Here is a 10,590-nt window from a genome sequence, read left to right on the forward strand (position 1 = left end):
AGGAGGCAGAAATTTTACATCAGGCCAGGAAACTCTAGCAACCCAGGAAGGGCAGCTGCATTTGGTGGAGGCCCAGAAAGCTCTTCCCTGCCCCTAATCCCAATAGGGAATTAATCTCATTCTCCCAGATACAGACCTACAGCGACAGAGAGAGAGAACGGGAGTCAAGGGCGACTCCTCCCGTTGCAGGTTAGTGGTGTTTGGGTCCTGTCTGACAAGAAGAGATACTGGGAAGGAAAATCTCCAAACGACGGGGCCTGAAAAAGGACGTGCCCGACTCCAGCGAGCCAGGGAACCCTTCCCCAGCGGTTCCATGGTGTAATGGTGAGCACTCTGGACTCTGAATCCAGTAATCCGAGTTCAAGTCTCGGTGGAACCTTTCTGTTTAGAGCACACATTTTCCTCTGGGGCCAGAAGCGATTCTGGAAAGCAAACTTGCGTCTCAAACACAGAGTGGAAGAGTGAATGAAATGTGGTTTCTGCTTCCTCGTCCCCTCAGCGTCCTGGTTCGGGGAGACGAAGCTTTGGGTCCCGGAAGGAAGCTCCGAAGGCCACGGGCTGCCGCAGGTGCCCCCGTCCCTCCTGCGTCTCGAGACGCGCACCCCGCGCTCTCCTGCCCTGTCCTCGGGCGTCGGGGTCCCAGAAACCGGGTTCTTACGGTGGCGGGTCCACACGGGAATTGACGCCACATCGAGTCGGGGAGACCGAGCCTGGGCGTCCGCGTCCTGGGCAAGCCCGCCTGGCCCCGTGCAATCCGAGGCCCCGGCCCCGCCTCCAAGGGCCCAGCCACCCAGCGGGTCCCCACCCTCGGCTCAGTGGGACCCTCGGGCCTGGGAGTCGGGGGAGAAGAGTCTCCTGCACTCACAGGGCTGCCGCCCCGAGTCCGAGACCCCGAGGTTTCTTTCCCTCGCCCAACTGGGTCGTGGCCGTGTCTCTCCGGACAGGTGGTCCGTACGGGAGACCGTGCTCCGGAGTCCCCAATCCCGCCCTCCGTTGGGGCCGGGCGGCTTCGCGTCCAGACGGCGGCTCCCGCCCTTGCCCGCGCGGGCCGCATCTTTGCAGCGGATCCTCCCCCGCCAGGGGTCGCAGGCCTGCGCGGCTCCGGGGATGGCGACCGGACGCTGCTCTTGCCGCACACCGTGACCCCCTGTGTCCGGGAATCGCCTCTGCCAGTCCTCGCGCGGCCAGTATTTGGTCCCCAGCGTCCGTGGGGACCAGGCCCTTCTCCTCCGCGGCCGGCTCCTCCCGGGCGAAGGTGAGAGCGGCTGAGCGGGCCGAGGTGAGGGCACCGCGGGGCTCCCTCTTCCTGCCCGGACCCCGCTCCCAGGAGAAGACGCCTTAGGACGGGACCACGTGGAGACGCTTCCGTTCTTCTCTCATCAACGGAAAATGTTGGTGAAGGTCTCTGAAGGATCTTCACAAAATGGTCGCCGCCAAATCCCCCTCGTTTTGAAACAGAGGATACAAAGACTAAAACGTAAGTGTGTTGTGAGGGCTGACTCTGGAGGGTCTGAAAAGAAGGGGGTGAGGGACCCTGGAAGATAGTGAGGAAGGGAGAGAGGGGAAGGAGCAGAGAGGAGGGAGGGAGGAGAAAGGGCGAGGACGGCCAGGAGCCAGGGGGTCACACTGACAGCTCAGCTGCTGCCTCCTGGGACCTGGCTCCTCACTGTGGGACACTACAGCAGGGGGAATTGAGTCCCTTCTTTATGTCCTGGGGACTGGGCTGTACTGGAAGGCCCAAGGCCCAGACCTGCTTGTGTGGCATTTGTCCTTACAAAGTTTCTCTTCACTGTTTGGGGGATGGCCTGGGGGTAAATAGGTTCACAGGTGACTGGGAGCCAAGTCAGGACCTCGTTGAATCCCTTGGGGTTAACTAGCAACTAGCCTCCTCCCCCCATCTCTCCCCTTGCAGGACGACTGCAAGGCCAGGGCACCTAAGGCACGAACATCCCCAGAGACTAGCCTGGGATGGAGATGCCCTGGCTGAGAACTGTGCACTTCTGGGGCAGGGAGTCTGGAGTCTGGCCAGGAGACTGAGTAAGGGGATAGTCAGGTTAACCAGCAGGCTTCTGCGCAGCAATGCACACACTCCTCTTTAACCTCCCACTTCCCAAATCGGGTCTCCTACCTCCTCTCCCCAAGGACCCTTTCTCGGAGCTATTCCTTTCCTGGAACTGCAAGTTTATAGCACACACATTTGAGTCCCCTTATCTGGCCAACCATCTTCAGCTGCCAATGGCCAGGGTAGCCTCACTCCCTATCAAGACCTGAGCACAGGACTTTACTCTACCTCAAGGAGAAGATGCCCCCTTTCTTTCTTTTCCTACCCAAACTGCCCTAGTTTAGGCCCCATCTCTGCCTGGTGACCAGGACAGTCCCCTCACCAGCCCCCGACGACGTTGGGAGGGGCAAAGTCTCATTATCTCCCAGCCCCTCTGAGCCCTTAACAGGTGTGTGTGGCTCCAGCCCATAGAGGTGTATCCACAGTGGACATCTCTCAAATCTCTTTTCCCCCCACCCTAAGTCTGTCCTACACTGCATATTCCCATCACAGAACTGACATGGTTTTCTTCTTGTCCTCATTTTGCCTACGTTTTGCCCCAGTATTTGCTTGCCCCATTTTGCCCCAGCATTTGCTTCTTTCTCTCTTTGGACGATGTCTTCTTGGTACTGTTCATGAAGATGCCACACCCTCCTCTGCTCAAGGAGAGGGGATCTGACCTGAGCTGAGCCCATCAGATCCAATATTTACCTGGAATAGGAAAACAGAGTGGGAGGAGTGACCAAAGATTAAATAAATCTCTAAAGTTTATCCATTAGAGAGAGTGTCCCTGAAGATACTGATCTTTTGTTCCTGCTACATATATCCAATGCGACTGAAGTCTGAATAAAATTTACATAGTCATAATAATATAGTAATTGAACCCATGAAACTATGATACGTATATATTGGAGGGCAGGGTAGTGAGAGGCATGTTTGAGTGTGGTGGTAATGATGCGCCAGTGTTTGAAAGAGAGAGAATGCCTAAACTTGAAAAATCAAAAAGTAATAATTATTTAGAGATAGGGAGATAAATAAATAATTGGTTATGATGAAGTTTGTGGGAGTACATTAGGGGACTGCTGGTGGCATTGGCATTGATAAGACGTAATGTGTATTGAACAATTACCATGTGATAGCCACTGGGCTCCATGCTTTACCTGTACATCTCATTTAAACATTGGACAACCTAAGTACTCTTATTTAGCCTGTTTTACATGTAGAAATAGAGGCACAGAAAATTAAAATAATTTGTTTAACTTTGAACCATGACAGATTAGATTTCTTACCAAGAGCCTATGATTTGGGTTCTGTTTTTCTCCATTTTAGGGATTTCCACTATTCCAAATATGAAGTTGAAAAAAAAAAAAAACCCAACCTCAAGAAAGTGCTGTTCCATGTCATTCTTGATATTGGTAACATGTGTCTTCTTTTATCCATAATCAGCATGGTTAGGGGCTTATACATTTTGTTGACCTCAGAAAATAAGCTTTTTAATGTATTATAGAAATTTGAGGAAGAGTTGGAATTGGGAAGGTGTGAAAAGGAGGGTTAGAAGGTCAGAAGAGTCACCAAAAAGGTAATTATGAAAGCAAATGTGGCCAGTTGCTGAAGTGTGACCACAAAAAGCTGATGAAATTATATGGGAAGCTGCTACTTTTGTGGGTCTGAAGCCAAACATTTGGTGATGAGCCTACTGCCCCTGTGGGTTGACAGCGCGGGCAGTCAGGAAGAAGAGCAAGACACAGAATGGAGGAGGGCAAGGGAAAGCTGGAACTCACCAACATCTCTTCTTCTGTCCACCGCCACATCTAACCACAACAATCCTAAAGAGTACTGTATTCCAAAGATCACACAAATTTCTCTTTTGTCTAATTTCTCTTTGGGCTAATGCTAACTCAGAATGGTACAGTGAAGGAGATTCTGGGGGACTTAGTTTTAACGAAGCCAACTTGACACAGCACAAAACACAGTATCAACAAAATAGATTTAAAGACAAGAAATATTACCAGAACTAAAGAGGGATGTTTCATAATAATAAAGGGGTCAAGCCTTCAACAAAACATAAAATTTCTAAATGTGTATGCACCTAATACAAGAGCTTCAAAATATATGAAGAAAAAATGGACAGAACTAAAGGAAATGCACAATCATAATTAGAGTTTTAAACGCTCATCCTTCTGTACTCTCTCTCCCTCTCCTTTCTCCCTCAGCTGCTGTCCACAGGCACTCACCCACCTCTCTTTTCAGACCCTCCAAAGTGCGCCCCCGAAAGCAGTTGTATTTTTCGGTCTTTTGTAACACCGCAAAGTTCCAAAACTGAAAAATTAAAGAAAAAACGCTCCTGAGCACCTGGCGGAGCACATTTTAACTAGGTAGGAAGATCTTTCAAATCCTCATCTAAATTTTTTTATGAATAGAAGAGAACGGAAATAAAGTTTTCAAGATCCTCTCCTCCAATGGTGTCTTCTTGGAGCAGAGTCCGGGTGGGACGAAGGAGGAGCCCCGAGGTCCGGACCTCTCCCCTCGGAGCCGCTCAGCTCGCCCCACCCGAGACGCTGCAATCCGCGGCCCGGATCTCTCTTTTTGGCAGCGTTTAGAGTTTAAGGAGAGGCCCCCAGCCTGAGATGCCAAGAGTGGGACAGCTGCGTCCCCTGCTGGCCGCTGCGGAGACTCAAACGCTCAAGATTCTGCCGGCCGCAGGAAAGAATCCGGTGATAAAATGAAATGCACCCAACCTGCTTAAACCCACGGCCCAGAAATTTAGTCTCGCCACCCCACGATTGAGCAAGGAAACGCAATTTCATATTTAAATTATTTTCTAGCCGTGCAGAAATAGGACAATCGTCCAATGACCGGATTCCTGACGTGAAAAAACCCTCGGGGTCTAGGATTCGGGGCGGCAGCCTCGAGAGTGGAGGAAACCCTTCGCCCGCCCCAGGCCGGAGGGTCCCGCCGAGCGGAGGGTGGGGACCTGCTGGGCCGCTGGGCCCCTTGGAGGCGCGGCCGGGGCCTCGGATCGCACGGGGCCGGGCGGGCTCGCCGAGAACGGGGACGCCCAGGCTCGGTCTCCCCGGCTCGATGTGGCGTCAATTCCCGTGTGGACCCGCCACCCTAAGAACCGGGTTTCTGGGACGCCAACTCCCGAGGAAGGGGCAGGAGAGCCCGGGGGGGACGCGGGGACCTGGGGCAGCCGGTGGCCTGCGGAGCTTCCCTCCCCGGATCGAAACCTTCCGAGGAAGGGGAAATCATATTGCATTTAAGGAGTAAAAGAAAAAAAAAAAAAGCCAGGTTCCACCGAGATTTGAACTCGGATCGCTGGATTCAGAGTCCAGAGTGCTCACCATTACACCATGGAACCGCGAGAAGTGGGGCGTTCTGACTCACTGAAGGTGCACAAATCCCTTCTCGGCTCCGTCGTTCCGGAGATTTCCTTTCCCAGTACCTCCCGTCAGACAGGACCCAAACACCACCAACCTGCAACGGGAGGAGTCGCCCGTGACTGCCGTTCTCTCTGCCTGTCTCTGCAGGTCTGTATCTGGGAGAATGAGATTAATTCCTTATTGGGATTAGGGACAGGGAAGAGCTTTCTGGGCCTCCACCAAATGCAGCTGCCCTTCCTGGGTTGCTAGAGTTTCCTGGCCTGATGTAAAATTCCTACCGCAACCGGAGTTTACATTTACTGGGATTTCCCCTTCTCCTGCTGCTCCATCCTCCTCCTCCGGCTTCTCCCCGCGCCTCGCTCTCTGCGCAGCACAGCCCGTCAGACGGCGGGAAGGCTCCGCCATGTGAAGAGGCGAGGCAACGTCGGTCACCAACGCGAGCAGCACGGCTGCTTCTCCGGTCAGGACCCTCTGGGGTCTTTGCTGCAGAGACAGGGTGAGATGGCCCCAGCCGAGTGAGTGGCAGCGCGGGGCTTCGGCCGGCACAGGACGACCCAAAAGCGAAGAACCTCTGATTCCACGCGGCTCACTGCTGTCCAGGGAAACTGAGCCATCTAGCAAGGTTCTTCACTGCCCTGATTGAGAAAGGCGATGATTGCCCGCATAGTCCCTCGTGGCTGCTTCCGTACAGCGCACGGTGCCTCGGGCAGCTGATGCTGAGGAGAGAAGGCTGGGCGATACTCACGACCTCGACATTCAGAGTCCAACAAAGGACTGACTGAGATAGATGCAGGAGGGAAAAGGCATGCTTCTCTCTCCTGGGTACAAGCAGGAGTTGCGAAAGCAACAATCTGGCGTTTTAGGATTCAGAATGCGGATAGTCTCTCCAATATGGGTCTGGGAATCATTGTTAGGCAGAAGAAAAACTAATGAGTCACAGAACCTCCAACCTTCCACAGCTAGCCCTCTGGCCTATAAGCTTCCAGTGACTTCGCCCAAGCTTTCCCACCCCAGCCTGTGCAAACCCAACATCAGAGCACAGACACTCAAAACTCTTGAGGAGAGAATGGGGTGTTAGACTGTGTGGGAGTGGGGCGTGCAGGGAAGATTTTGGCCCTTGAGTTATACTAGTCAGATTCAGTGGAGAATTACAAATGAGCCAGAGCGGTGTTTTATATAAGGTTGACAGTGGTTGCCTCTAGGGAGGTTAGTGTGGAGGAGAGGAATTTAATTTTTTTCTATGTATTCCTTTATCCTGTGAGTAACTTATAAAGAGATGAGATCCATGTGTTCCTTGTATTTAAAAAAATAGGAATAAAGTAAGACAAAAAATGAAAGATGATTCAGATGCCAGTGTGGCAGCAATTTGATCAGGGAGGGGAAAGGAGATGTCTTTGGGAAGAGAACTCGAAGGGAGTCAGAGTCTGAGAAGATCCCAGGGAGTAAAGCTGGAGCTTGGCACAGACACCTGGAGCAGAGTAAGACCACGTGGCTGCTGGGCACAGCAGGTCCTCCTGCAGGTGAGTTCCTCTGGAATCTATCCCCACCCTCTTCTCTAAATGGCTCTCAAAACGACTTTCCTCCTCCTGAGACTTGTGAAATGAAGGATTGATCACATGGGATAATGATTTCATAATAACTGAAACCCATTTCCCACATTTAAGAATGACCTGGTCACACATACACACAATGGAGTACTTTGCAGCCGTAAGTGTGAGGACTATCTCTATGAGTGGATGCAGAGTTAGTTCCAGGATATTTTTTTAGTGTGAAAAAAAGCAAGGTACAAAGGAGTGTGTTAAGAAAGAAGGGGACATAGATATTCTGGTTTTACAGGAAAGATAGGCCAGAAAATAATGAAAATGTGTTTATCTAGGAGTGCATGGGAATGGATTCTAAGATATAGAAAAGGAAGAGACTTTTCTAAGTATATGCCAATATACTTTTTATTTTTTAAACCATGTCAATGTCTTATATATTCCAAAAAAGAATGAAAAGGCTAACCTTAAAACTGAAAAGGCAGAACAAATGAACTTAACTATATATTAATATCACATGATATTATAACCACATAGAATATAATTGATTCAAGTAAATTTTGAAGGCATTGCTTGTCTGTACACTCACAGTGAGGTATATCCTGAGGCTATCTTGAACTTTACTTGGTAGGTTTATTGATTATAGTAGATTTGGTATAATAATTCTGAAGCTGTTTTGTATATATTATAGGATGGAAGAAAATGGTAAATGCATCGATTTGTTAGTAATCAAGGTTATCAACTTGGGAGAAGGAAGACAAAAATACGAAATGGACAAAGTTGAGGAAGAACCTTACGGTGTTGGATTGGAATTGGAGATATCTATATTAACTCATGATACCCACTGATAGAGTCTTGAAGCAATGGGACCCCAGCAGCAATGAGCATATCTAGTGTCCACAGCTTGGTTTCTGAATACCATTTCCCACTAAAAAAAAAATAGGATTTCTTGTAAAAATGGCTGATTTTAGGGTTGACAAAGTAAAAGTACAAGATGAGCCTGGAACATCTTGTTGTGCCCAAAGACTAATAAGAACATGTCAAAAGGTCACAGAAACCAATTTGAGGAGGTCCCCCTAGTCAAACAGACCATTGGAGCATCAAAAAAATAATAATGTAATGTATTCTAACCTATAAATAAGAAATTCATATCATATACATGTTATATACACATGGTATAATCCATGTAGTATCCTCAAAAAAAAGATGGGAGAGGGAAAGGTATACCTTACAGAAGAACAGCAGTTAGTAAGTATGGGAGGAAAAATAAGATTATTTCTGTTAGAGAATCCAGGATTACCAAACCCAAGGTCACTAAGATTTTTTCCTGTGTTTCCTTCTAGACATTTTATAGGTTTAGCACAATTAGGTCTATGAAAAATCTCGGTAAATTTTTACATGTGGCACGAGGAAAGAATTGGGTTTTGTTCATTTTCGTTTTTCCCCTATGGCTGTCCAGTTGCTCCAGTGCCATTTATTGAGTAGATTATTTTTTCACAGAATCACCTGGGAACCTTCGTTAAAAATCAACTGACTATAGATGTATGGCTCTGTTTCTGAACTCTCTACTTTGTTTCATGGATCTGTTTGTCTGCCTTTAGACTGATCCCACAGGGTCTTGATTGCTATAGTTTTATGTTTTTAAATTCTGTAGTGTCATTCCTCCAACTTTGTTCTTCTTTTTCAAAGTTGATTCAGCTATTTTCGGTTCTTTGAATTTTTATATGAGTTTTAGAGTCAGTTTGTCAATTTCTCCGAAAACCTGCAGTGCTTCTTTTTTTTATTATGACTGCACTAAACCTATAGATACCCACTTTAAATAGAAAGACATATATAGATTAAAAGCATAAGGATGGAAAAAGATATATTATACTAACATTAATACAAAAAAAGCTAGAGTGGCTAAATTAATGTCTGACAAAGCAGATTTCAGACCAGGGTTAAAGAATCATTTCAAACTGATGATGGGGTCAATTTATTAAGAGCCTGTAACATCCTAAATGTTTTGACACTGAATAACAAAGCTTCATAATATACAAAGGTGAACTGATACAACTTTAAGATTTAGACAAATCTGCAATCATAGAGATTTCAGCCACTCTCTCAATAACCGGTAGAACAAGTAGACAGATTATTAGTAGGGAAACAGAAGACTTGAACAAAACTATCAGCCAATATTTCTAATTGACATTTTATAGAATACCGCAGGAAGAAGAGTAGAACACATATTCTTTTCAAGTGGACATGGAACATTTACCAAATTAGACCATATTTTGGGCCATAAAACAAGTCTCAATATATCTAAAAGGGTTCAAGTCATACAAAATATGTTTTATGACCACAATGGAATTAAATTAAAAATCCATTATAGAAGATATGGAAAATCCTCAAATATTTGGAAACTAAATATAACACTTCTAAATAACCCATGGATCAAAGAAGAAATCAGAAGGAAAATTTCAAAATATTTTGAACTAAATGAAAATGAAAATGTATCAAAATTTGTGGAATGCGGTGATATTTTCGCCAGATATATGATTCTTGGTTGATAGTTCTTTTCTTTTAGCACTTGAAAATTGTCATGCCACTTCCTTCTGTCCTTCATAGCTTCTGATGAGAAATCCATTGTCATTCAAATTATATTTCCCCATTAGGTAAAGTGACATTTCTCACTGTCTTCAAGATTTTTTTCTTTAGTTTTCAGAAGTTTGACTATGATATGTCTAGGCATTTCTTTGTATTTATCCTGTTTGGGATTTACTCACCTTCTTGAATCTGTACGTATATGTGTCTTGCCAAATTTGGTAATTTTCAGCCATTATTTCTTTGAGAACTTTTAAGCCCTGCCCTCTTCTCTTCTTCCATGGCTCTAATGAAAGGAATATTAGATCTTTTGCTATAAGATCTCAGATCAGTTCTCTGAAGCTCCGTTCATTTCCTTGTAGTCGTTTTTTTCTGTTGTTCATACTGGATAATTTCAATTGTTCTATCTTCCAGTTCACTGATTCTTTCTTCTGTTTCCTCCATTCTGCTGTTGAGCCAATCCATTGAGATTTTATTTTGCTTATTGCATTTTTCAATTCCAAAATTACCTTCTGGTTCTTATTTATATCTTTTATTTATTTGCTAAGATTTTCTATTTCTTTGATAAGACTTATTTTTTTCATTTGTTTTGAGTGTGTTAGTAATTGCTCATTGAGGCATGTTTATAATTGCGTTAAAATCCTTGTCAGATAATTCTAACATCTATGTCAATTTATTGTTTTTGTGTGTTAGTTGTCTTTTCTCATTCAAGTTGAGATCTTTCTGGTCTTGGTATTACAAGTGATTTTTTTCTTGAAATCTGGAAATTTGGGGCATATGAGACTCTGAGACTGATGAGATCTTATTTAAACCTATTTTAACTAGTTTCCTCTGAAACTCTTGTCCTCTGACACTTCTCAGCCAGGGAAGTGAGGCTATTGCTTCATGACTGCCAGGAGGTGGTGGAGTAGAAGCCCAGGTTCCCCCCTTGGTCCTCACTGACATCTCAGGGAGGTGATGCTTCTTGTTACTGCTAGGCAAAAGTGAGAGTTCTGACTCTGCACTGATACCACCCCTCCCCCAGGCTGGGAAGGGTAGTCCTACA

The 10,590-nt window shown here is 46.3% G+C and overlaps 2 non-coding genes across 2 annotated transcripts; one reads left to right on the plus strand and one right to left on the minus strand.

Annotated features, from left to right (window-relative positions):
• The first annotated feature begins 307 nt into the window (after nt 1-307).
• TRNAQ-CUG lies at nt 308-379 on the plus strand. Its single transcript has one exon. It is a non-coding gene; the product is annotated as a tRNA-Gln (tRNA).
• A 4,951-nt stretch (nt 380-5,330) lies between these two features.
• Nucleotides 5,331-5,402, minus strand: TRNAQ-CUG. Its single transcript has one exon. It is a non-coding gene; the product is annotated as a tRNA-Gln (tRNA).
• Between the last annotated feature and the right edge of the window lie 5,188 nt (nt 5,403-10,590).

Source organism: Propithecus coquereli, unplaced genomic scaffold (assembly GCF_000956105.1).
Source record: "Propithecus coquereli isolate 6110/MARCELLA unplaced genomic scaffold, Pcoq_1.0 Scaffold197, whole genome shotgun sequence".
Taxonomy (NCBI): Eukaryota; Metazoa; Chordata; class Mammalia; order Primates; family Indriidae; genus Propithecus; species Propithecus coquereli.